The sequence below is a fragment of the Rhinopithecus bieti genome, unplaced genomic scaffold (assembly GCF_001698545.2).
Source record: "Rhinopithecus bieti isolate Rb0 unplaced genomic scaffold, ASM169854v2 scaffold_56174, whole genome shotgun sequence".
Taxonomy (NCBI): Eukaryota; Metazoa; Chordata; class Mammalia; order Primates; family Cercopithecidae; genus Rhinopithecus; species Rhinopithecus bieti.
In genome coordinates, this window is record NW_016824749.1 from 1,432,531 (window position 1) to 1,459,643 (window position 27,113).

Below are 27,113 nucleotides of genomic sequence, written 5' to 3' on the forward strand. Positions count from 1 at the left end.
GGATTTAATTTAAAAGGTAAGACACATTCACAGAAACTAGTAACAATAAAGTAACGTGATGTGATTGGTATAGATATTGTAACATCTAAGTTGTCTGATTACCATTCTAATGATATTTCAACTACAAAGAAAATACAAGTACATATAATATCAAGAATATTGAGAGGCTGGGTGCAGTGGCTCATGCCTGTAATCCCAGCACTTTGGGAGGCCAAGGTGGGTTGATCACCTGAGGTCAGGAGCTCAAAACCAGCCTGGCCAACACGGTGAAACCCAATCTCTACTAAAAACACAAAAAAATTAGCCAGGCGTGGTGGCATGCGCCTGTAATCCCAGATACTCAGGAGGCTGAGGCAGAGAATTGCTTGAACCCTGGAGGCAGAGGATGCAGTGAACCAAGATCGCACCACTGCACCCCAACCTGGACTGGACAGAGCAAGACTCAGTCTCAAAAAAAAAAAAAAAAAAAAAAAAAAAAACACTCTGGAAACTTGTAACACATAGTTATGCTGATTCTAAATATGAAATCAATTTTCTATCCACTGACAGATTCAGGCCAAGTTTCATGAGGGGTTGAGCCCTGAAGCTCACAGAACATCTTTGCTAAGACTTTACACTGCTGAGACTCTGAAATTGTTGCGTGGAAGTTCAGGAGGCAGGTTGGGGACTGGCCATACAAACCAGAGAAGACCCCAGAGGAAACAGCTGGGGACATTTGTGATAGACCAGACAAGGGCAAGCTGAGCTGCATTTGCAGAAGTGAGAGGGAATGGCTGGGTTTCAGTTTTAACCCTTTCGGTCTCACTCAAGCTGCAGCAATCATTGATGATTTAAAAGGCAAGCATGTGCTCTGGGAGGAACGCCTGATGGAATGGAGGGAGTTCCCTGGTTAAGTGAGACCGTGGTTGTATGCTAATACATAATGTTTTTGTACAGCCAGTCAGAGTTTTTATTCTCATTTGTAGCACATTTTCTCCTTTTTCAGGTGCATTTTACAAGAGTTGCTAATTTTTTCCACGAAAAACAAGTTATTTTCTAATCAGTCACATTTGATATTCTAACCCACTGATTAAGGAAATAGATACTATGTCATCTGATCAAAAAAACTGCATTTATGTTCACAAATATATTGATAAACAAAGTATCAAATGCTGTTTTTAATGATCCAGTTTTTTTAGATTTGATCAATATTTCTTATTGCCTGAAGTAGAAATACTCTGAAATCTATTCTTCAAATGTAATAAAATACTTTCTCAGGTTTTTAACCAGAACATATATGGTAACATCTATTAACATAATTTTTTTATATTTTTTATTTATTTATTTAATTTATTTATTTTTGAGATGGAGTCTTGCTCTGTCACCCAGGCTGGCACATTCTCAGCTCACTGCAACCTCCACCTCCGAGGTTCAAGCGATTCCCCTGCTTCAACCCCCAGAGTAGCTGGGATTACAGGCACTCACCACCATGCCCGGCTAATTTTTGTGTTTTTAGTAGAGACAGGGTTTCACTGTGTTAGCCAGGCTGGTCTTGAACTCCTGACCTCAGGTGATCCACCTGCCTCAGCCTCCCAAAGTGCTGGGATTACAGGCGTGAGCCACCATGCCCAGCCTGTAATTTTTAAAAATACATAGACAGTAGACTATGTGAAAGCAAGCAACCCTCACTCATTAAACTTTCAACGAAAATGCTTTCAGTTGAGAGGCTACACATGTTTGGAGGTGGGGATATACTGGAACTCTAGTTTCTGCTCAATTTTGTTATGAACACAAAACTGCTTTAAAAATAAAGGCTGTTTTAAAATATCTTAAAAATGATATTTACATTTAAAGGTGAACCTCAGGTCAGATAATAAATCATGTAGTTGTTGAATTATCATTATCGTTCACTTACTAGCCCAGAGAAGAAACACTGGTTGTATATTTAAATGGTATGCTAGATTAATAAGGTAAAAATATGTTACATATTTTGATTTTTAAAAGTGCATCAAATCAGCAGATATCCAGAAAAGTCACAAGACTGTTGAAAGAGACAATCATTTCCTTCAAAGTGCTGAGTATTTTCTTAACAATAAATAGTAAGACCTAAAATTTATAGAGTATTAACTTTTTATTTATTTATTTATTTGAGACTAATTCTCACTCTATTGCCCAGGTTGGAGTTCAGTGGTGCTATCTCGGCTCACTTCAAGCTCCACCTCCTGGGTTCAAGCAATTCTCTTGCCTCAGCCTCCTGAGTAGCTGGGATTACAGGTGCCCGCCACCACGCCCGGACAATTTTTGTATTTTTAGTAGAGATGGGGTTTCATCATGTTGGCCAGGCTGGTCTTGAACTTCTGACTTCAGGTGATCTGTTCACCTCGGCCTTCCAAAGTGCTGGGATTACAGGCATGAGCCACTGTATCCGGCCTATAGAGTATTAACTTTGAGGTAAGTAGAATTATTATGCCTATTTTACTACTGAGGAAGTCAGGGCTTAGACAAAGATTAAGTCTTCTGTGCCACTCAAGGTCACAGAAATATGGACCCTAGAGACTGAATTCAAACCTCCCACCTGCCTTCAGAGACTACACACTTAAGCACTGCAGATATGCTGCTCTCCTGGACAGGTAAAATATGTTGAAAAGATAACTAGTGATTAATTTTAAATTACAATACACTATTATAATTGGCTCATCTTATCATCGATAACCTTTGTTAACATAAAATTATCGAAATAGTTGACTTCAGTGAATTCTCTATAAATAATTTCAAAAGTAACAGCATTTTCAGACAGAATTTTCCAGCAACACCTTATTGCTTCTCTTCTTTGATTTTGTTTTAAGTTACTTCAGACAGCAGATGAAGAGGAGGCACGAGCTTCTTACCTCCTTGTCAAATTATATTAATAATTAAACCTAATCCAAAGGAGATGGTCTATGTTCATTGAAAAATAGCTATTAAAATTCCCTTTAGAGTAAACCCAGCTTCCCTGAATCCAGTCATTTAAAGAGACTATATTTCCACACAACCTTGAGCTAAGGAAACCTGTGCTCTGCAAATCAGGATTCTTGTGAAACTACATTTTCAGCAAATTGGTAACTAGGTGGTAAAATGGTATGAGAAGAAATAAAGAAAAAGCATATCTGTAACGCTGAAATTATTTTTTTAAAGGATGAGTTTTTAAGATATGGTTGCAACATCAGCTGTGTCTGCACATATTCCGTGCAGTGGTCAGCGAAATCTATTTCCTACATCCCTCAAGCAAACATGTCACTTTTCCTTCAATCAGATTCAGATGCATAGTTCTAACTTTTAAATTTGCCTTTTCTTGCCTTGAAATTTGAGGCAGTTTCTGATCTTCACCTCTTTACAGCCCTTTTGCCATCTTCCATTTGCAGAAATATAAAAGTGAATACAAAATTCAAAACTCACAGAAAAAACATAATGGTGTAGGATGTGCACTTACACTAACCTATGTCTGTTATTGCTTCTGGTTTAAGTGCATTTCTACGTTTAGCCTTACGACACTCTGTTTTTGTACCAGTAGACACAGCATTGGCTGGCTCCGAATAGAAGCTGGAAACTTGTGAAAGGCACACACAGTTGAAGAAAGCAGCCTCTGGATTTAGAAAGACTATTTCAAGCTACAGCATTCCTTGTTGTGGGTTCAGAGAATCTTCATGTATTCCCTGAACACTGAAAAGAAAGCTGACCAACAGTGAAAAGACTAAGTGCAATGAAAAAGATATAAATAAATACCATGAGAATGAAGAAGAAAAAGAGGACTTTCAGTCAGAATGACCAGAATACTTCATAAATAAGAGATGTATGGTCAGTCTCACGCCAGATAAATCTGATGTGGATGAATGAGAACAAAAGCATCTTGGAGAAGGAAGCAGAGGTGGGAGCGTGAGCAAAGTGATGTTAATCACAGAGCGGTGACCGTTCAGTCTTGTTTGTCATTGGGTTAAGACACTTAAACTAGAACCAGCCTTCCAGGAACACTTCACTACAGAGTCGTTGAATGAAAGAGCATTAAGTGCTATGCAGATCCTTTGCACTCTAGGAGGTGTGAAAGAAAATGGCAGGTGACCGCGCCGGAAACATTATCTGAAAGCAGAAGACTGAGGGTCTTCAGTGTCACATGAAGGACTGTGAACTTCATTCAGCGGGCAATGGGAACTTGGAAGCTTGTGAGAAGTTGTGTAAACGGAACGACGCTTTAAAAAATAAACTGGTTACCATAGATAAGATGAATTATAGTATGAAGAAAAAGTTGAGCATCTAGAGAAGAATCCCAGTGAAATGAAATGAGTTTAAACCAAAGTCAATGGGATCTACATGGAGAAGAGAAAATGAATACAAGAGATGTAACAGAGGTTGGTAAGAAATTAACAGTGGTTCAATGCAGAGCATAAAAGGAAGAAGAATGACAAGTATGAGAGTGGGAACTATGAATTTACATTAAAAAACATACACATAAAGATTGAAACATTTGGTTATATGCTTTTGATTTACTCTGAGGCAACCTAATAGAAACATAAGAATAATGACAATATAATAATGTTAATGATGATGATGATGTAATAGTAATAGCCAAAATTTTCATGTCACTTAGTATGTACCAGGCCAACTATTAAATGCCTTACACTTATTAGCTCACTTAGAACATATGACTGAGTTCAGTAAGCATGGATTTGGTTGTAATCAACATTAAGAGATGTAGCTAACAAGATTGATGAGAGAAAATTATTTTCAGAGTAAGAAATGTCAGGCTTGATACCAGGAGAAGAAACGATGATCTAAAGCAAATGCAAATGTGTTGAAAGCATGGCTTCTGGCATGATATACTGTTCATCTATTGGATGTTATTTTCAATTTCAAAAACTATAAATTGATAATTTGAAAAATACATCAAGAAGGCCGGGCATGGTGGCTCATGTCTGTAATCCCTGCACTTTGGGAGGCTGAGGCGGGTGGATCACAAGGTCAGGAGTTCAAGACCAGCCTGGCCAACATGTTGAAACCCCACCTCTACTAAAAATAAAAAATAAAACATATATATATATATATTAGCTAGGCATGGTGGTGGGCGCCTGTAGTCCCAGCTACTCAGGAGGCTGAGTCAGGAGAATGGCTTGAACCTGGGAGGCAGAGGTTGCAGTGAGCTGAGTTGCGCCACTACACTCCAGCCTGGGCAACAGAGCAAGACTCTGTCTCAAAAAAAAAAAAAGAAAGAAAAGAAAATTACGTGAACAAAATATGGAAAGGGAGGAGAAGGTATTTTTGAGACTTTCAGAGAGAATATGGAAACAAGAGCAGAAACAGGAACAGAGGTGAAAGAGCTGGAGGGATGGCCACAGTGATGGAAAGTGCTTCCTGAATCGCACAGGAAGGAGGCTCCATGTTTCATGCTAAGATGAAGCTTAGGGTTGGCTGTGCTCTATTTAGAAATACTGTGGCTCGCCAGCGTCTATTCTACCCATCGACTAATGCCCATTCAAAGTGAAGCAGTATTTCTAAAACCTCTTTTCCCCCGTCTTCAGCTATCTTTAAGGAGCTCAAGAAGGAGCTCACAGATAAAGCAGAATGTGATTCACACTCATTGATAAACAATTAGGAGGCTTTAGTTGAAAAAAAAATATCCCTCGAGCATGGATTTAATTAAGCAATTAGATTAATTAGAAGCATTTCACCAAAGGCTGGTCAGTTCTAAATTGAAGATACCACTTTGCCATCTGAACGAAATGTTCTGGTTATTTACAAAACAGATGCTTGTTGCTGCATGGACATAGTTTAAATCACTTTCTGACAATCCACCAGTTGTTTAAGGGATAGCCTTTGCCAAAGTAAGGAAATTCAACTTAGTTACTCTTAATCTTTTGTCTCCCAAGATAGTGCCTAGAAATCCATCCACTCATTTATTTGGTCATTCATAACTAAATAGATAACCTGATGACGATGTGCCTGGGCAATCATCTTTTTGTGACGAATTTCCCAGGTGTTCTTTGTGCTTCTTGTATTGGGATGTCCAGGTCTCTAGCAAGGCTGGGGAAGTTTTCCTCAATTATTCCCCAAATATGTTTTCCAAACTTTTATTTTCTCTTCTTTCTCTGGAATACCAATTTTTCTTAGGTTTGATCATTTAACATAATCCCAGACTTCTTGGAGGCTTTGTTCATATATTCTTATTCTTTTTTCTTTGTCTTTGTTGGATTGGGTAATTCGAAAACCTTGTCTTTGAGCTCTGAAGTTCTGTCTTCTGTTTGTTCAAGTCTACTGCTGAAACTCTCCAGAGCATTTTGCATTTCTGTGTGTCCATTGTTTCCTGAAGTTTTGATTCTTTTTTATTTTTGCTATCTATTTCATTGAAAATTTCTGCCCTCATTTCTTGTGTGTGTTTTTTGTTTGTTTGTTTGTTTGTTTGGCTACCTTAAATTGGGCTTTGCCTTTTCTGGAGCCCTACCTGGTTAGCTTAATAACTAACCTTCTGAATTCCTTTCAGGTTAATCAGGGATTTCTTCTTGGTTTGGATCTGTTGCTGGTGAGCTAGTGTGACTTTGGGGGGTGTTAAAGAACTTTGTTTTGTCATATTACCAGAGTTGGTTTTCTGGTTCCTTCTCATTTGTGAAGGCTCTGTCAGAGGGAAGGTCTAGGCTGTTGTTCAGAGTCTTTCGTCCCGTAGGTGCTCCCTTGATGTAGTATTCTCCCCCTTTTCCTAGGGATGTGGCTTCCTGGGAGCTGAGCTGCAGTGATTGTTGTCTCTCTTCTGTATCTAGCCACCCAGCAAGTCTACCAGGCTCCAGGCTGGTAAAGGGGGTTGTCTGCACAGAGTCCTGTGACGTGAACCATCTGTGGGTCTCCCAGCCACAGATGCCAGCACCTGCTCTGGTGGAAGTGGCTCGGGGATGAAATGGACTCTGTGAGAGTCCTTAGCTTTGGTTGTTTAATGCACTATTTTTGCACTGGTTGGTCTCCTGCTGGGAGGTGGTGCTTTCAAGAGAGCATCAGCTCTGGTAGTATGGGGAGGATCCCACACAACCCAGAGGGCCGGTCTCACTCCCACCATGCCCCCCACAACAGCCCCGAGTCTGTTTCCAGGTCAGGGGCAAACATGGCTGAGAACCCGCCTCCCAGCTGTGATAAGACTAGAAGCAGAGAGCAGTTTCCTGGCATAACGAAGGCAGCATCTGATGAGGGTCTGAAGTGAAGCAGTGGAAGTCAGAGCAGTGGCTCTGCCCTGAGACGGAACAGACTGAAATTCAGCAACTACATGGATATGCAGGTGAACAAAAGGACATGGGACAGAATGGAGCAGACTGGATCAGAATGAAAATGCAAGTGATAAGGCCACTGATTTCCTTCATTCAAACATGAAGTGAAATAAATGTAGGTGGTTATAAAAATGATTTTTTCTGGGAGGGATGGAGTCTCACTCTGTTGCCCAGGCTGGAATGCAATGGCATCATTTACTGCAATCTCCACCTCCCGGGTTCTGTTAGCACCTTTAAAATATATATCCCGATTTCTAATTTTTTCTAAAAACCCACTTATTTTTATTTATTTATCTACTTTTTTTGAGACGGAGTCTTGCTGTATCGCCCAGGCTGGAGTGCAGTGGTGAGATCTCGGCTCACAGCAAGCTCCGCCTCCCGGGTTCACGCCCTTCTCCTGCCTCAGCCTCCTGAGTAGCTGGGACTATAGGCACCCACCACCACACCTGGCTAATTTTTGTATTTTTAGTAGAGATGGGGTTTCGCCTTGTTGGCCAGGATGGTCTTGAACTCCTGACCTCATGATCCACCCGACTTCAGCCTCCCAAAGTTCTGGGATTACAGGCGTGAACCACTGCGCCTGGCCATAAAAATGAATTTTTTAGCCATAATAAGATGCCTCTGGGGAATCCAGTAGACACATCAATATGGAACTGAATCTCAAATAAAATTTTAAGCATGGAGATATGAATTTAGAAGTAATCAATGCAGAGGTAATTAATGCCATAAAAACAGATGAGATTATGCTGGAAAGTGAAAAGAGAAGACCTGGAAGGAACAGTAACTTTTAACGAGCAAATATACTACAGCACAAAGCTGACTGAATAACATACTGTTCTTCAGCATACTAGGAAATCAAGGATAAAATGATCATATTAATAATAAACAGCACTAATGACTACTATCAGAAATACATCAAAGCAACCCACCATCCCATATGTTGGTATTAATGAATAATTAGGACTTTAACCAATGTAATCATATGACATTTAGCAGGGCATCCAGAAGATCTGAATCCTGCTCCAGTCTCTAGTCACCTCTTTCTACAAGATCCACAAAGCCTATTTATGTGCAAAAAATAATAGAAAGACACATCGTTAGCTGGGTATGAGCTGGCAGATTCCATTGCAGAAAACTTAGATAAGATGGGCTGTTTATAATCCTTTATCCTAAACTCATTAGGTCTAAATGATTTTTAACTAAAAAGAACAATCGAAACATGCACAGGCTCCACACCACAGAGTCTCATTTTGTAACTAAAGGGAGCACCCTGAGCCCAGTGACGGAGATAGCTGGCCTGAGTCCTGCCCAAGTCAGAAGCCCCACACTCCCTGCTGCCACACTGGCTAAAGCCATGAGCTGACTGGGCTTTTGTGGTGGCACTGCAGGGACAGGAGAAAGTCACAGCTATGGAAAAAGGCATTTTAACACAGAGTTACTCACTAGCAAATGTAATCCAATCTATATCCTGCACTAATGAGTTAATGAGGTACAAGGAACAAGAAAATCTTGCCTACCCACAGTTCTAAATGACTCATCGCCTCAGTGCATCTTCTTTTTAGATGCCGTTTTTATGATATTATTATTAAATTCATGTTGCAGAGAAGCAGGTAAAGTTCCAAAACACAAAATTGTACCCAAAGTTTTAAAACATTGGTGAACAAAGGTGGCTCACTTTTGTTTTAAAACATTTTAAACATATTTTAAGCATTTTAAATATTTTAAAACATTTTAAAACATTTTAAACATTTTTTAAAAAATGTTTTAAAACATTGAGTGAACAGGGCTGCATATGGTTCTGACTCCATGTGCAGTCTGTTTTCCACTGTATTACTCTACCTTATATTAAAACAACTGAATATATCAGGAATGCACATTTTAGGCCTCCTGAGTCCTGCTGCAGTGTGACAGCTGATTTCCATGGATCTTCTATAAAAGGTTTTTAATAATTTAACTTGGTATCTGAATGTTTGCTATGACTAGGGAAACTGATCCTATATTTCTGGCATATAATTTATTTACCGGCTTAAAAAATAATTTCACACCTTTCAACTTGACGTGTACTTTTCAACTGAAATAGTCTAAATGTGCAATAGGATAAAACCTTGAATCATTTTAGAAATTGTGTTTAAATATTTGGTAAAGAATTGTGCCTACAAATTACTTATATTTAAAGCCTACTCATGTAAAGACACCTATTGCATACATTTAAATGTAAAATGGGGATGATTAACAAGCTGCATAGAACTTGGAATGACCATCTAGATCCTCTTTTGTTAGATCCCATGAAATTAATGCTGCCCTGTGATTCTAGGCTTCACGGGCTCGTCATATGATAGGTTTCGGGTCTTTCTGCTTTCCTCAAAGATGAGTGCTCAAGTATTTCAAGGTTATCATTTCCGTTATACAAGCAGAATTTTCTCCTCTTGTGCCATGATTGGATGTGAAATTTCTGCCCGTTTGCATGTGCCTCTGTGATAACTGGAAGCTTATTTAGGAGCATCATTTGAATGTGCTCTAGGCCATGTGGACAGTCCATCAATTACAGAAATACAGCTCAGTTCTAACTGTTCAGAGCTTTAAAAGCCGTCGGCTGACATTCAAAGTCACTGGTTTAAAACACATGGTAGACTGCTCTTTTATTACAGTTCTAGAAGACACAAGTCCCTTCAAAATGTATCTAATAAAGTCATATTTGTTAAAAAGTCATAACCACTATAATTTGAAGTTTTTAAGTCTTTATGTTTAGTCCAAGAAGAAGATCTTTCCTAAATATCTCACTGTTCCGAGTGAGATCATTAGAATATACCAGATCAACTCTTCTGTTAGCAAAGAGCATCGTTTCCTTTTGAAAAAGTATTGACAGCATCATTTGCAAGTTATTGAATAATCAATCATACAAATGCCCATGTATTGTGACTGTATACGAAAATCACCTTTCATAAAAAAATTAAAGGCCAGGCACGGTGGCTCACACCTGTAACCCCAGCACTTTGGGAGGCCAAAGAGGGTGGATCACCTGAGGTCAGGAGATCAAGACCATCCTGGCAAACACGGTGAAACCCCATCTCTAATAAAAATACAAAAAATCAGCCAGGCGTGGTGACGGGCACCTGTAGTCCCAGCTACTTGGAAGGCTGAGGCAGGAGAATGGAGTGAACCCGGGAGGCGGAGCTTGCAGTGAGCCGAGATCACGCCACTGCACTCTAGCCTGGGTGACAGAGCAAGACTCTGTCTGGAAAAAATAGATAAATAAAAATAAGTGGGTTTTTAGAAAAAATTAGAAGTCGGGATTATGTGTTAAAGGTGCTAACAGAAATTTCACGCAGTGTTTGGTCACATGTCACTTTCTTTATTCCTAAATTTTATTTGCATAAATGTATTTGTTATTACCCTGTTTTAATCAAAGTTTTGGACTGAATTTTCTGCAAGATAGTCCCTTATAATTTGTTTATAATATGGCCAAATTGTGAATTCCCGTGTCAAATTAATCCACTTACTGAAAAGCAGTAGCATTATTATTCTATACCCACTTATACCTGAGAAGTATGTCTTAATTACTATAGTCTATGAACATAGCTTATTCCATTAGAGTAACAGAAGAAAACAGTAAATACAAAATCTAATGTAATGTACTCGAAATAAGAGAGACGTGGGTTCAAATCCAACTCTGTGTTTGATCTTAGTGAAGTCAGTGACACAGTGTCAGCCACAGGGAATAAGCAGCTCATACAGTGTCCAGAGGCGGTCTCTGGTCATTTTCCAGCTATCTCTCATTTTTCTCATTTTTACAGGTAGAAAAGTGAAAATCCAGTAGAAACCTACATCAACCTGATTCAACTCATTCACTATTCAACTGTTACCTCTTAAATGAGAAACGGTTCTGCTAATCCGTGAGGTGGGGCTCATATATACTAAAACCAATCTGGAGTGTTGGGGAAACACTGTTAACTGATATTGATTCAGACTCAGAAGAGGAGGAGGAGGCCTGGGACAAATCACCACAGTAGGAGGAATGAGAAGGACAGCATTTGTAAATTACATTTAAATTCCTACTCCGTCTATGGCTTTGGCTGCTCCCAGGAAAAATGATGGGGTGGAGTGGGAATGGAGGGCATAAAAATATGTGTTTTCAAGTGAAACTAAGTTCTTAGTAGTATTGGCACACACACAAAAGACATACTCCAGAGGCTAATGATTTGTTAAAATCGTATCAGACATATTCTTAAAACCTATGGAGACCTATTTAAACATATAAAAACCAGAAACTAGACTTCCATCCGTAATAAAACTGAGAAGTGCCTCCAATCCTAAACTGCAAATTGTGAAAAAATATTTATTAAATATAGTGATATTTGATCAAAAGAGAAAATAGAAAGCTGATACAGCACAGAATTGCTTTCATAGCCCATTATAATTTTTCTGCAGCATAAATAATTAACTTGGAAAATTATCAGGTAGAACAGAAAAAAAGTGAAAAAATAAATAGCAACCAGCTTCGAAACTTCTTACCAGAGTTAGCTGATCTGCAATAAACATGACTGATGCTGCTACCACCACAACACACAGACACACAAATACACACAGCCACAGCTGGTAGAGCTCACTGTGAGCCTAACTCACCTTGCCTGAAAGAGGGACAGGTACTGAAAGCTGAGGGGAGACGTGTCCTTAGCAAAGCTGGAGAGAAAATGTTCTGAGACAACATATTCAAAATCTGAAAGTAACAACTTTTTCAGGTCACTGCCCGGGGTCCAGCACAAATTATAGACCTAGATTAGACCACCATACTGAGAAGAACAGTATAAAGAAATTATGCAACTTGGAATTAATTTATATAGTATAGGTGTATTCGTTTTAATATTGGAACTACGAGGTATGAAAGATATTGCATTTTCTTGTTTTCTTTAAATTAATTCTGCATTAACTTGGCACCAAGTTTACATATTGCAAAGCTAGCAGGAAATTCTAGCTCATTCTTGGGGTTCTATGACCAAACCAAGTTCCTGCCCATCAGGGAGGCCCCTCATCCTCAGATCTGAGTTCATGCTAGTTAAGGAACTAAGACTGAGACGTTTGTTGGTTTAGCCTTTGTGGTTCCTTAAAAGTTGCCAGTTCTGCTGCCGTTTCCGTAGATCTTTGGGAACTGAAAATGGCTAGGTCTTGATAGTAGCCTCTTTTTTGGTTGTTTGTTTGTTTTTTGAGGCAGAGTCTTGCTCTCCAGGATAGAGTGCAGTGTCATGACCTCAGCCCACTGCAACCTCTGCCTCCCGGGTTCAAGTAATTCTCCTGTCTCAGCCTCCAAGTAGCTGGGATTACAGGTGTGTGCCACCATGTCCAGGTAATTTTTTGTATTTTTAGTAGACAGGGTTTTACCATGTTGGCCAGGATGATCTTGAAATCCTGACCTCAGGTGATCCGCCTGCCTTGGCCTCCCAAAGTGCTGGGATTACAGGCGTGAGCCACTGCACCCAGCCAGTAGTAGCCTCTTAAACAGCACCAAGTGGTCAAAGGAATTCCTTCTGAGTTGTTCACACATCCCCAGAGTACTGCTGATGATCATTTTGAAAAAGACCCCTGATCTTTCCAGAACCCCCACCAATCTTCTTTGTAGCCTCGGCCAAATATAACCCCATCACTATTTCTCTAGGATCTTTGTTCTCCCTCCACCTCCAGAAGACTAAGCCAAATCCCTTAAAATTTCCAGAGAAGAAAAAAGAAAAAAAAACCTCGGTTGTCTTGGATAAGGTAACAATATCTTACAGATGACAAAATGATGAGCCACAAAAGAAAGTAGTAATAAATTGTACTTTAACAAAACATAAAACTCCTGCTCTTCAAAAGACACTATTAAGAAAATTAAGGCCAGGCACAGTGGCTCAAATTTGTAATCCCAGCACTTTGGGAGGCCATGGTAGGAGACTCATTTGAGCCCAAGAGTTGAAGACCAACCTGAGCAACATAGTGAGACCCTGTCTCTACAAAAAATAACAACATCAGCCATGCAGGCGTGGTGGTGTGAACCGGTGGTCCCAGCTACTCAGAAGGTTGAGGTGGGAGGATCACTATAACAACATCAGCCATGCAGGCGTGGTGGTGTGAACCCGGGGTCCCAGCTACTCAGAAGGCTGAGGTGGGAGGATCACTATAACAACATCAGCCATGCAGGCGTGGTGGTGTGAACCGGTGGTCCCAGCTACTCAGAAGGCTGAGGTGGGAGGATCACTTGAGCTTGGGAGGTTGAGACTTTGGTGAGTTGTGATCACATCACTGCACTCCAGCCTGGGTGACAAAGCAAGACCCTGTCTACCCCCCCAAAAAAAAATTAAATAAATAAAATTAAAATATAAACCACAGACTGAAAACATTTTGAAAATTATATATATGATATAGGAGATGGACCCAGAATATGTGAATAGCTCCTAAATTTCAATAATACGAAAAAAACAACCCAATTGAAATCATGGTCAAAAGTTTTGAATATGGACTTTACCACAGAACATCTACGAATGACAAAAAATGCTATACGTCTTTGGTCACAAAAGAAGTGCAAATTAAAACCACAAGGAATTACCACCACGCACCTGTTAAGACTATACAAATGTTTTTTAAACTGACCATACAAGTGCTGGAGAGGATGTGATGTAATATACATTCGCATATACTGCTGATGGGAATGAAAGATGGTACAGCCACTTTGGAAAACATTTTGACAGCTTTTTAAGTTTGATGTATACCTACCATATACCTAACCAACTGCTCCATTTCTAAGTATTACCCAATAAGTATTAAAATGCCTGTCCGCATAAAAGCTTGTACGTAAACATTCATAGCAGCCTTATTTGTAATAGCCAAAAACCGAAAACAACCCAAATATCCATCAATGGTCTAACCATTCAATGCAATACCACACAACACCAAAAAACAATAAACTATTAATAACATGCTACAACTTGGATAAGTCTCCAAGTATTTATTCTGAATGACAAAATAAAAGAATCCAGAAAAGAAAGAGTATATACTGTTTTGGAAGGGAGAGGTGGCAGGAAAGGTCAGGTGCAAGAGACTACCAGGGGCAAGAGAAAACTTTTGGGAAATGGATATTCTTATTTTTGTACTGTAGTGATGTTTTGTGTGTGTGTGTGTGTATATATATGTCAAAATTTGTCAAATGTTTGAGTTTAGTGTATGTCGATCATAGTTTAGTAAAGCTGCTTAAAATACAACTAAATACAAGAAACAACCGTGGATAAAAATTATGAAAAAATAACATTTAAGAAAGACCCTCTGCAGACGTTTTCTTTTTTCTGAATTGATCCTTACGTTGCAAAAGAAAAAAATATTTTGGAGCATATATTTGACCTCGTAATTTATTTAAAGTCGTTTTCTTTTCTTCTTTCTTTTGATGTGACTCCAAGTTTATATTTTGCAATATAATATACCCTTCACAGTTAGAAGCAGTTAACCTAGGGAACAGCTTTATATGAAACATTTTGAAACAAAGGGAATGATATCAGCAAGATGGCAGAATAGGACATCTCAGCTCTTCCCTTCCAAAAGAAAGGTCAACTAGCAACTATTTACATACAAGACCATCTTGGTGAAAACTCCAAAATTGTAAACAAACCTGAGACAGAACTGCATAAAAACTACATTAGACGGGTAACAGAACAGTGTCACTCTGACTGTGCTACCCCTCGGTCTCCCCTAATGGGCACAATGCCACATGGAGAGGATTCCCCTGGGTCTGCAGTTTCTAAAGTGGAAAAACAAAACCTAAGGTGGCCATCCAGCTTAACTAGCATTCCAAGATGCCTCTCAGGAAGCCCAGTCTGGTCTCATCTCATGGGAAACATGGGATTATGGCATGACTATGCCAGCTGGGGTCAAATACAAGCAAAGAAAGGAGGTGTTACTCACAGTGGCCAGCTTGTATCTTGGGGGTAGCTCTGTGTTACTGTCAGCAGAGGCACCTGATGAGAGGTACCAGTACCACAGTCCACCTCCAAAGCTAAGTTGGTTACCCCAGGAGCACAGTAGAAAGATCAATCTAGCTTAAATCCCTAGATGCTCAGCCCCCATGCTCAGCTTCAGGCTTTACCCAACTTCCTCCCACTGAGGAGAGAGACACCTACCACAGAGTATTTTGGCAAAGCACAGGGACTATACTTGCACCACCGGGGCATTTAAGAGCAGCTTGGCTCACCTCAAAGCCCACCCCAAGAAGCAGACCCAAGAAGACCCTGCTCATGGAGTGAGACAACCACCATGGCATATCTTGGCTAAGCACAGGGACTAGGCCATCCCAATCTGGGAGTTCAAATAGCTGCTTACCTCAACCTCAAATCCCACAACAAGGCTACATCCAGGCAGGGAAGCAAACTTCAATATCGTGTATTTCTGCCAAACTTAGTAGCTGATCCTGACTCTCCCCATCAATGACTCAGCCTAACTTTAGGACCCAACCTGCAGTCCTACCCAAATTCCAAAAGTCCAATAGCAGTACCATTTAGTTAGGGAATACACATTGTGTCTTCATCCAATCAGAGGACCCAGCTACCATCTCTGCCTGATTACAGAACCCAGCCAGGGATCTCACCAAATAGAAGAGCTCAGATCCATCTGATCTCAAAGCAAAGGCAGAGACTCAGCAAGCTAGAGAGTCTAACACCAAGCTCTACCTGCTTAGCGTCATTATCAGGTAGTCCAGCTAGAATCACAGGCTGGACTTCCAAGCTCTGCCTGCTTAGCGTCATTATCAGGTAGTCCAGCTAGAATCACAGGCTGGACTTCCAAGCTCTGCCTGCTTAGCATCATTACCAGGTAGCCCTTATAGACTTACAGGCTAGACTTCAGTGAGAGTATAACTTTGCCAAAGAATACCTGTCAAGAACAAAAGAGGTGACCATTTCTTCAAATGCACAAGCACCCATGTAAGGACACAAAGATTATGAAGAATCAGAATAATGACATCTCCAGAACAAACAAATAAAGCTTCAACAATAGACCCTAAAGAAATGGAGATCTATGAAATGACTAACAAAAAATTCATATAGTTCTCTTAAAGAAGTTCAGTCGACTATAAGAATATAAGGATAGAAGATTAAATAAAATATGAAAAATAAAAAATGAGAAGTTTGACAAAGAAATACCATGTATAAAAACAAGACCCAACTATATGTACCTACAAGAGACTTACCTCACTATTAAAGATGCAAATAGACTAAAGGTGAAGTGACAGAAAAAGATATGTCATGCAAATGGAAACCAAAAGAGAGCAGGGATAGCTATACTTATATCAGGCATAATAGACATTAAATCAAAACTACAAAAGAAGGCCAGCAATCATGAACCATTTCAATTTACCAAGAAGATGTAACAATTTTAAGTATATATGAACCCAGCATCAGAGCACCTAAATACATTAAGCAAACATTAACAGATCTAAAAGGAAAGGCAGACTGTAATACAATAGTAGTAGAGAACATCAATACTCCACTTTCAGGAATGAACAGATAATCCAGAAAGAAAATTAATAAGCAAATATTGGACTTGAACCATAGTTTAGACCAAATAGACCTAACAGATGCATACAGAACATTCTATTCAACTGCAACAGATAACACATTCTTCTCAAGGACACATGGAATTTTTTCCAGGATTGATCATATGTTAGGCCACAAAACAAGTCTGAATAAACTTTAAGAGTATTGAAATCATATGAAGTATCTCTTCTGATCACAATGGTATGAAACTAGAAATAACAGATAAAATCTGGTAATACTCACAAATATGTAAAAATTAAGCAACAGACTACTAAACAATGAGGGAGTTAAAAAAATCAAAAAATAAATCATAAATACTTGAGGTAAACAAAAATAAAAATACAACATACCAAAACTTACAGGGTAAAGCAAAAGCAGTTGGTTCTAAGAGGAAAATGTGTAGCAATAAAACAGAAAGATTTCAAATAAACAACCTAATGTTACATCTCAAGGAACTAGAAAAAAAAAAAGGCCAGACTAAGCCCAAAGTTAGCAGAAGGAGGAAAATATATATCACAGCAAGAATTGATGAAATAGAAACCAGAATATCAATGCAACTAAGATTTGTTTTTTGAAAATATCAACAAAATTAAACCCTTTGCTAAACTAAGAAAAATAGAAAGAAGACTCAATAAAATAAAAAATGAAAAAAAGACATTACAACTGATACCACAGAGATACAAAGGATCATAAGAGGTTATGATGAATAATTATATGACAAAAAATTTGATAACCTAAAAGAAACGGATATATTTCTAGAAACATACAACCTATGGACAGTGAATCAAGAAGGAAGAAATAGGAAATCGGAACAGATCAAGAATGATTAAAGAGATCAAATTAATAATAAAAATATCTTTCATTGAAGAAAAGCCCAGGACCTGATGGCTTCACAAGTGAATTCTACCAAACATTTAAAGAAGAATTAATGCTAATTCTTCCCAAACTCTTCCAAGAAATTGAAGAAGAGGGACTATTTCTGAATTCTTTGTATTAATCAAGTACTGCCTTGATATCAAAATCAGACAAGAACATCATAAGAAAAGAAAATTACATTCTGATGAACATATGTACCAAAATCCTAGCAAACCTAATCCAACAGCACATTAAAAAGTTTATAGGCTGGGCATGGTGGCTCATGCCTGTAATCCCAACACTTTGGGAGGCCAAGGCAGAGGGATCACGAGGTCAAGAGATTGAGACCATCCTGGCCAAGATGGTGAAACCCTGTCTCTACTAAAAACACAAATCAAGTGGGATTCATTCCAGGAATGCAAGGATGGTTCAATATACACAAATCTATAACTGTGAGATACCACATTAACAAAATAAAAGCAAAAAAACCATATGATCATGTCATTAGATGCAAAAAAAAAAAAAAAAAAGGTATTTGACAAAATCCAACATCTTTTCTGATTGAAACTCTTAAAAAATTAGGTATACCAGGAATGCACCTCAACACAATAAAGACCATATATATCTAATTTTTGGAGAGAGATTGCCCTGTAATGTTTTTTTCATTCAATAGTGTAAAGTTAGAAGTTTTTTCTCTAAGAACTGGAAGAAGACAGCCAGGCATGGTGGCTCATGCCCGTAATCCCAGCACTTTGGGAGGCCAAGGTGGACGAATCATGAGGTCAAGAGATCAAGACCATCCTGGCTAACACCGTGAAACCTGGTCTCCACTGAAAATACAAAAAAATTAGCCAGGCATGGTGGCACGTGCCTGTAGTCCCAACTACTTGAGAGGCTGAGGCAGGAGGTAGCATGAAACCGGCGGCAGAGGTTGCAGTGAGCCAAGATAGCACCACTACATTCCAGCCTGAGCAACAGAGCGAGATTCCATCTCCAGAAAAAAAAAAAAAAAAAAAGAACTGGAAGACAACAAGGATGCCCACACTCACCACTTCTATACAATATTGTGCTAGGTCCTTACTAGAGCAATTAGGCAAGAGAAAGAAATAAAAGATAAAAAGCAGTAAAATTGATATTTACAGATGACATGATCTTCTATATCAAAAACTTATTGACAAACAAAAGTTTGTCAATAAATTTACAAAATCTACAAAACAAAACAAAAGACAAATTGAGAAACAAAATCAATAGTATTTCTGTACGCTAAAGAAGAACTAATAAAAAACAAATCAAGGAAACAATCCCATCTGTAATAGCTTAAAAAATACTTAGGAGTAAATGTAACCAAGGAAATGAAAGATCTGTACACAAAAATACTATAAAACATTAATATAAATTGCAGAATACATAAATAGAAAGATAGTCTATGTTAATGAATTGAAGAAATACTGTTGAAATTTTCATACTACCACAAGCAATCTATCAAAATTCCTGTGCCATTTTTAACAGAAAGAGAAAAAAAATCCTAAAATTCATACAGAAACACAGAGAAGAAAGCCTGACTAGCCAAGGCAGTCTTGAACAAAATGAACAAAGCTAAAGGCTTTCCACGGCTTGACTTCAAACTATATTACAAAGCCATAGTAATTAAAACAGCATAGCACTAGTATAAAAATAGAAACACTGACCAATGGAACAGAGAGCACAAAAATGAACCCATGCCTTTAGTCAATTGACTCTGATAAAAATGCCAAGAACATACACAATGTGTAAAGAACAATCTCTCCCATGAAGGACATTGAGAAAACGAGATATTCACATGCAGAAGAATAATATTAGCCCCACCCTATTTCACACACTATACAAAAATAAACCCAAAATGAATTAAAGATTTAAATGACCTGAAACTATAAAAGTATTAGAAAAATTAGAATAAAAGTATTAGAAAAAAAGAATTAAAAAAACATAGAGGAGAAAACTACACAACACTGGTTTGGGCAATTATTATTATTTTTATTTGATCCCCAAAAGCTCAAATAACAGGCTGGGCACGGTGGCTCATGCCTGTAATCTGAGAACTTTGGGAGGCCAAGGCGGGCAGATTACGAGGTCAAGAGATCGAGACCATCCTGGCTAACATGGTGAAATCCCATCTCTACTAAAAAATACAAAAAATTAGCCAGGTGTGGTGGTGGGCGCCTGTAGTCCCAGCTACTTAGGAGGCTGAGGCAGGACAATGGCATGAACCCGAGAAGTGGAGCTTGCAGTGAGTTGAGATCATGCCACTGCACTCCAGCCTGGGCGACAGAGCGAGACTCCATCTAAAAAAAAAAAGAAGAAGAAGAAAACAAAAAAGCTCAAGTAACAAAAATAGACAAATAGAATTACAGTAAACTAAAAAACGTTTGCACAACATAGAAAACAACTACAAGTGAAGAGACAACCTGCAGATGAGAAAAAAATTGCAAGCATTACATTTTATAAGGAACTAATATCCCAAATGTATAGGAAACTCAGAAAACTTAACAGCAAAAAAAAAAAAAGAAAAAATTTAATTTAAAATGGGAAAGAATCTGGAATAGATATTTTTCAAAAGAAAGACGTGCAAATGACCAACATATATAGTATATATATAATATTTATATATAATGCTCAATATCCACTAATCTTAGGGAAATGGAAATTAAACTTATTGATATATCATTTTCAGAAGAGCTTATGCATCAAACAGAGGAAAAATAACAACTGTGTGGTGAGGATGTGACAAAAGGGAACCTGTACACTGGTGGAATATAAATTAGCACAGTCATTACAGAAAACTGGGAGTTTCCTTCAAAAACTAAATTAGGATTGCTTATATGTTCCAGCAACCCCATTACTATAACCCCTAGGACTTGAAATTAATATGTCTAAGGAGATCAACACTTTCCATGTTCATTGCAGCTTGTTTACAATAGCCAAGTCATGGAATCAATCTAAGTGTCAATCAATGGATAAATGGATAAAGAAAATGAGATATATACATACAATGGAAATGTTCTTCAGCCCTTAAAAAAAAGAGAGAAAAAGAGAAAAGAAAGAAATTATTTCATTTAAACATGGTATGAACCTGGAGGGACCATTATGCTAAGTAAAATAAGTGAGAGCACAGAGACACAATACCAGTGATCTCATTATGTGGAATTTTAAAAAGTTTATTTAAATGCGCAGGAGCAGACGGTAGAACGTGGTTACAGGGCAAGAGGGTAGGGAAAATGAGAAGTGGTCAAAGGGCATATTAAGCTTTAAACAGGATAATGATATATATTTAAAATGAGGAGCTGGATGGGCACACTGGCTCACGCCTGTAATCCCAGCACTTTGGGGGAGGCTGAGGCAGCCGGTCACAGTCAAGAGCATTAAGACCCCCTGGCCAAACATGGTGAAACCCATCTCTATTAAAATTATACAAAAAAGGCCAGGCCAGTGGCTCAAGGCCTGTAATCCCAGCACTTTGGGAGGCCAAGACGGGCGGATCACGAGGTCAGGAGATCGAGACTTATCCTGGCTACCCGGTGAAACCCCGTCTCTACTAAAAAATACAAAAATCTAGCCGGCACGTGTTGGCGGGCGCCTGTCATTCCAGCTAACTCGGGAGGCTGAGGCAGGAGAATGGCATGAACCCGGAGGCGGAGCTTTGCAGTGAGCTGAAGATGCGGCCACTGCACTCCAGCCGGGCGCAGAGCCAGACTCCGTCTCAAAAAAAAAAAAAAAAAAAAAAAAAAAAATATAGCTTTATATATATATAATAATACACAAAAAAATATTATCTGGGTGTGGTGGAGTGGGCCTATAGTCCCAGCTACTTGGGAGGCTAAGGCAGGAGACTCACTTGAACCCAGGAAGTGGAGGTCTCAGTGAGCTGAGATCCTGTACCCCACAATTATATACAATTATAACTTGTCCTAAATAAATAAACACAGTTTAAATATTTACGCTTCAACATTTAAGCCTAAGAACCTTTGGGAAATAGTCTGTTTTAGCTCCATCTTTTATATTCCATGAATTCCCTGAAGTCTCACTTGAGGAAAATCAAGAAATTTCACAGAAGTTAGTCATACAAGAACTGAAAAGCTTGAGGTCATGAAAAACCCATGTACCTCCTAAGCCTTTCTTCTCTGTGAACATGAGGGGCTACCTTAGTGCCAGCAAGATGGAAACCAGGGAGATATGCACAGTGGCCAGTGTGGATAAGAGGAGAGAGACGTTTTCCTTGAGAGACAGAAAGTGGTATGGACATATAACATAATATCACAATATGGTATGAGTGGTATCCTGAGAAGCCTTAGGCAAGTAAAGGATGAAAACCAAGAAATACTGTTTCACCCAGTAACATAACAGTATCCAAATCAAAATAGCCTTCTAAAATTATATTTAATTCTGAATTTTGTAAACATATTTTAAACTTGCAATGCAAGTTAGATTTTTAGAAATATGTATTTCATGTAAATTGACATCCCCATTACCTATTTTATTTGAGTATTGCAAATACTTAAAAAGTTTAGTGAAGAATATTTGCTTAGAAGGTAATTAAGGAAATCATTTTTTAATGAAAGCAATTAATGTATTCACAGTGCTTTGAGGTAATATAATTGCTTAATATTGATGTGCAGCAGAGATGGCTTAGTTAAATTAGTTTTCACTTGATACAGAGAATCAAAGCTTTCCGTTGAGATTAGATTTCACCAAGTAACCTGCATCTCTAGACACATCAAGTGTTTAAGGATACTTATTGTAGAAACATTTCAACATAATTGAAAATTATAGTAGACAATCCCTTCATTGGTCTTTGTAGTCAAAGTTAAACTGTTAAGTTGTTATGATGCAAGTATGCCTAAATGTTAGCAATCCCTAGTAAGTCGGTATCACTGTAGAGGTGGCCATATAGTAATCACAGAAACATCAAATGAAGGTAGCTTCTTCTTGTATGATGCAGCATCACTTTGAGAACTAGTTCAAGCTTTTCTACAGATTCAGAGCTGCTTCCTGAAAATAAGTTTGGTCCAGCCAGAAGGACCTCTTGTAGTCCACCTTGTGCAGAAAGAGGGATGAACTTCCACAAGGAGAAACATGAGTTTTCAACTTTCTTTAAAAATCGTGTTTGCAGACTGCATGAAAAGCATTTAGAGGCCATGAGTCTGCTTTCAACCAGACAGAAATGCCTTGCTTCAAGGGAAAACTGTGTGTGCTATCTAGTGCACCTACCAAAAGTCCTTGGGAGTGAGAGGCTAGAAGGAAAGAAAACGTCTCTCTCTTTCCGCCGTTCAAGATGCCGAAAGGAAAGAAGTCTAAGGTGGCTCCGGCTCCTGCTGTCACAAAGAAACAGGAGGCCAAGAAAGTGGTGAATCCCCTGTTTGAGAAAAGGCCTAAGAATTTTGCCATTGGACAGGACATCCAACCCAAAAGAGACCTTGCCCACCTTGTGAAAAAGCCCTGCTATATCAGGATGCAGCAGCAAAGAGCCATTCTCTGTAAGTGGCTGAAAATGCCTCCCACGATGAACCAGTTCACCCAGGCACTGAACCACCAAACAGCTACTCAGCTGCTTAAGCTGACCCACAAGTACAGACTAAACCAAAGCAAGAGAAGCAGCAGAGGCTGTCGCCCCCAGCTGAGAAGAAAGCTTCCGGCAAAGGGGACGTCCCCACTAAGAGACTACCTGCCCTTCGAGCAGGAGTTAATACCGTCACCACCTTGGTGGAAAATATGAAAGCTCAGCTGGTGGTGACTGATTACACATGACGTGGATCCCATTGAGCTGGTTGTCTTTCTGTCTGCCCTGTGCCATAAAATGGGGGTCCCTTACTGCATTATCAAGGGGAAGGCAAGACTGGGACGTCTAGTCCACAGGAAGACTTGCACCAAAGCTCAAAAAGGCAAAGGCTAAAGAACTTCCTACTAAACTGGGTCAAATGTACACTGTTGAGTTTTCTGTACATAAAAGTAATTAAAATAATATGAATTTTCCTTAAAAAAAAAAAGAAAAAGAAAAAGCTAAGGCACACCGAGCCCTAGGCATTCCACCGGGCTCTGATATAGGATGATGCTCTGATAGTAACTGTAATTTATTGAATTGCTGTTATTTGCAAATTTGCAATTAAATATGTCCATCTTTTCTTAGACTAAAATGCTTCTTAAGAGTGCAGGCTTTGAGGCCGGGTGCAGTGGCTCATGCCTCTAATCCCAGCACTTTGGGAGGTTGAGGCAGGTGGATCATGAGATCAGGAGTTCATAACCAGCCTGGCCAACATGGTGAAACTGCGTCTCTACTAAAAATCCAAAAATTAGCCAGTGTGGTGGCAGGCACCCGTAATCCCAGCTACTTGGAAGGCTGAGGCAGGGAATTGCTTGAACCTGGGAGGCGGAGGTTGCAGTGAGCCAAGATCACGCCACTGCACTCCATCCTGGGCAACAGAGCAAGACTTCATCTCAAAAGAAAAAGAGTGCATGCTTCGGACCCAGACACCAAGTATTTGTATGTTAGGCCTGCCATTGTATTTGTATTTCAGGCCTGTCATTAGCTATGAGGGAGATCAGGAAAATCTGTGCAAGCTACTTCTATTTCTGTTCCTGTTTCCTCATCTTTAGATGGTCAATAACAGTAACTCCTTCATACAGTTGTTGTGAGGATTAAACAAATCAATACAAATAAGGTATTTAATAACACCTCGCACATAGTAAGCACTCAGTACATTTAGATAATATTCTCATTTTTACTAAATTGCAAATTCTGTAAGTGCAGATTTATCATTCACAACTTTCTCTACTGCAGTGTTTAATACAGTGTCTTGTACCAAGTAAACTAAACTACCTTCCCTCACTGCTTTACCTAACTCTGATTCATACTTCAGACTCAGAAAGACCTGTCCTGATTGCAGGGACACAGAAACCCCTTCTACTACATGTTCCAATAGCAAGTGATGCCTGTCACACTCGAGTACTTGCTTTTTTAAAAAAAAAAAAAATCTTCCTTACGAATGTATAAGCATCAGGAGAAATCGTTTATGTATTGATTCACCATTGTGTCATTAACAAATATCTTAGCATCTAATATATGAGTGGTAGTCAATAAATATTTGTTGAATTATTGAAATCATTAAACAGAGCAGACCCAGCTGTCTAGATGCTAGTTGCTCGTATTCATAATGTTTTATTTTAATTTTGAATACATAATAGTTGTACATATTTTGGGGTACATGTGAAACTTTGATGTAAGAATACAACATGTAATGATGAAATCAGGGTAATTGGGATATCCATCACCTCAAGCATTTATCATTTCTTTGTGTCAGGAACATTCCAATTCCAATCTTCTAGTTACTATGAAATACACAATAAATTACTATTAACTATGGTTACCCTATTGAGCTACTGAACATTACATCTTATTCCTTCTATCTGAATGTATTTTTGTACCTGTTAACAATTCCTTTCTTATCTCCCCCTGCCCACTACCCTTCCAGACTCTGATAACCACAATTCTACTCTCTATTTCCATAAGATCATCTTTTTACTTCCCAAACACAAGGGAGAAAATGCAATATTTGTCCTTCTGTTGTTGGCTTATTTCATCACCTCACATAATATGCTCCAGTTCCATTCACATTGTTGCAAATGACATGATGGCATGATTTCATTCTTTTTATGGTTGAGGAATATTCCATTGTCTCTCTATAGATGTACCACATTTCATTCACCCATTTGTCTGCTGATGGACACATAGATTAATTCCGTATCTTGACTATTGTGAACAGTGCTGCAATAAACACGGAAGTGCAGACACCTCTTCAATAGACTGATTGCTTTTCTTTTGTGTATATACCCGGTGGGATTGCTGGATCATATGGTAGGTCTATTTTCAGTTTGTTGAGGAACCTCAAAGCCGTTCTCCATAGTGGTTGTACTAGTTTAATTCCCACCAACAGTGTACAATGGTTCCCCTTTCTCCACATCCTTGCAGCATCCCTTATTGCCTTTTTGATAAAAGCCATTTTAAGCGGGATGGGATGATAGCTCATGATTATTTTGATTTGAATTTCTCTGATTAGTGATGTTGAACATTTTTTAAATACCTGTTGGCCGTCTGTATCTCTTCTTTTGAGAAATGTCTGTCCAGATCTTTTGCCTATTTTAAAATCAGATTATTTGGTTTTTTTGTTTTTGAGTGTTTGGACTCCTTATATATTCTTGGTTACTAATCACCTGTCAGTTAGAGAGCCTGCAAATATTTTCTCCCGTTCCGTGAGCTCTCTCTTCACCTTGTTGTTTCCTTTGCTAATAAAAATTAAAAAAAAAAAAATTAAGGTCAGGCACAGTGGCTTACGCCTGTAATCCCAGCACTTCTGGAGGCCAAGGCAAGCGGATCATGGCTAATGAGGTCAAGGGATCAAGACCATCCTGATCAATATGGTGAAATCCCATCTCTACTAAAAATACAAAAATATAGCTGAGAATTTTGGCACATGCCTATAATCCCAGCTACTCGGGAGGCTGAGGCAGAATAATCGCTTGAACCTGGGAGGTGGAGGCTGCAGTGAGCCAAGAAGCCGAGATCATGCCACTGCACTCCAGCCTGGGTGACAGAGTGAGAATCTGGTCTCAAAAAAAAAAAAAAAAATTAAAAGCAAACCTGACATGTTAACTGAGTAAATTTAAAGAGAAGCAATGAATAATTCATATTTGCACACTTAGCAATATTTTCAATGAATAAGAAAATTAGCCACTTTCATGTCATTAAGTAGCCATATCATTTGTATAAATCAAGAGTGTGTATAAATGAAAGCAAAGATCGCTGTGAAACAAAAGTGCTAATCTCCATTTGTTCTGCCTTAAAGCCTTTTCCTTCAACTCTTGAAAAGTCCTTTCGTTTTTTCCCTCACCCTGATTACAGGTAAAACATGACAATCAGTCTTGCTTTGTGCTCCATCCTGTACTCGAAGCAGAAAGACTTCACTGCTCCTTTGATATCAGCCATCCCTTGAGATTACTCCTACTCAACAATGCGGCTCTTGCCTTGAGAATGGCCTTCAAAATCCGTATTCCTTTGTTAGTGGTAATTCCTTCTACAATGTGATTTTTCTTAATGCCAGCTAGGATTGTGGTCTGGGTATTGCAGTATTTTGAAATTAAAATTGTGCTGAAGGGAGATTTATTTTCTCAACAGACATCTTTCTACAGTAGAAATACTTTTCCTTTTGAAAAAGGAGTATATGGCTTTATAAAGACTCAAACTTAACACCACAATACTAATTGCGCAGACATTTCTCTGAGATCGATAGAGTGACCGTATTCTGTTAAGGGAAGAAATCCAAATAAAAGTACACGTTGACAACTCTACAATTACAGATAACTGAAAATGCCATCTATTCTTTGGTGTGGTGATACTTTGAAACGTATACTGTGTGGTAGACTTATCTAT

At 38.8% G+C, this 27,113-nt stretch overlaps 1 pseudogene; it reads left to right on the top strand.

The window, feature by feature from the left end:
* Positions 1 to 22,964: 22,964 nt before the first annotated feature.
* On the top strand, positions 22,965 to 23,582 carry LOC108522391 (60S ribosomal protein L7a pseudogene; annotated as a pseudogene).
* The last annotated feature ends 3,531 nt before the right edge of the window (positions 23,583 to 27,113 follow it).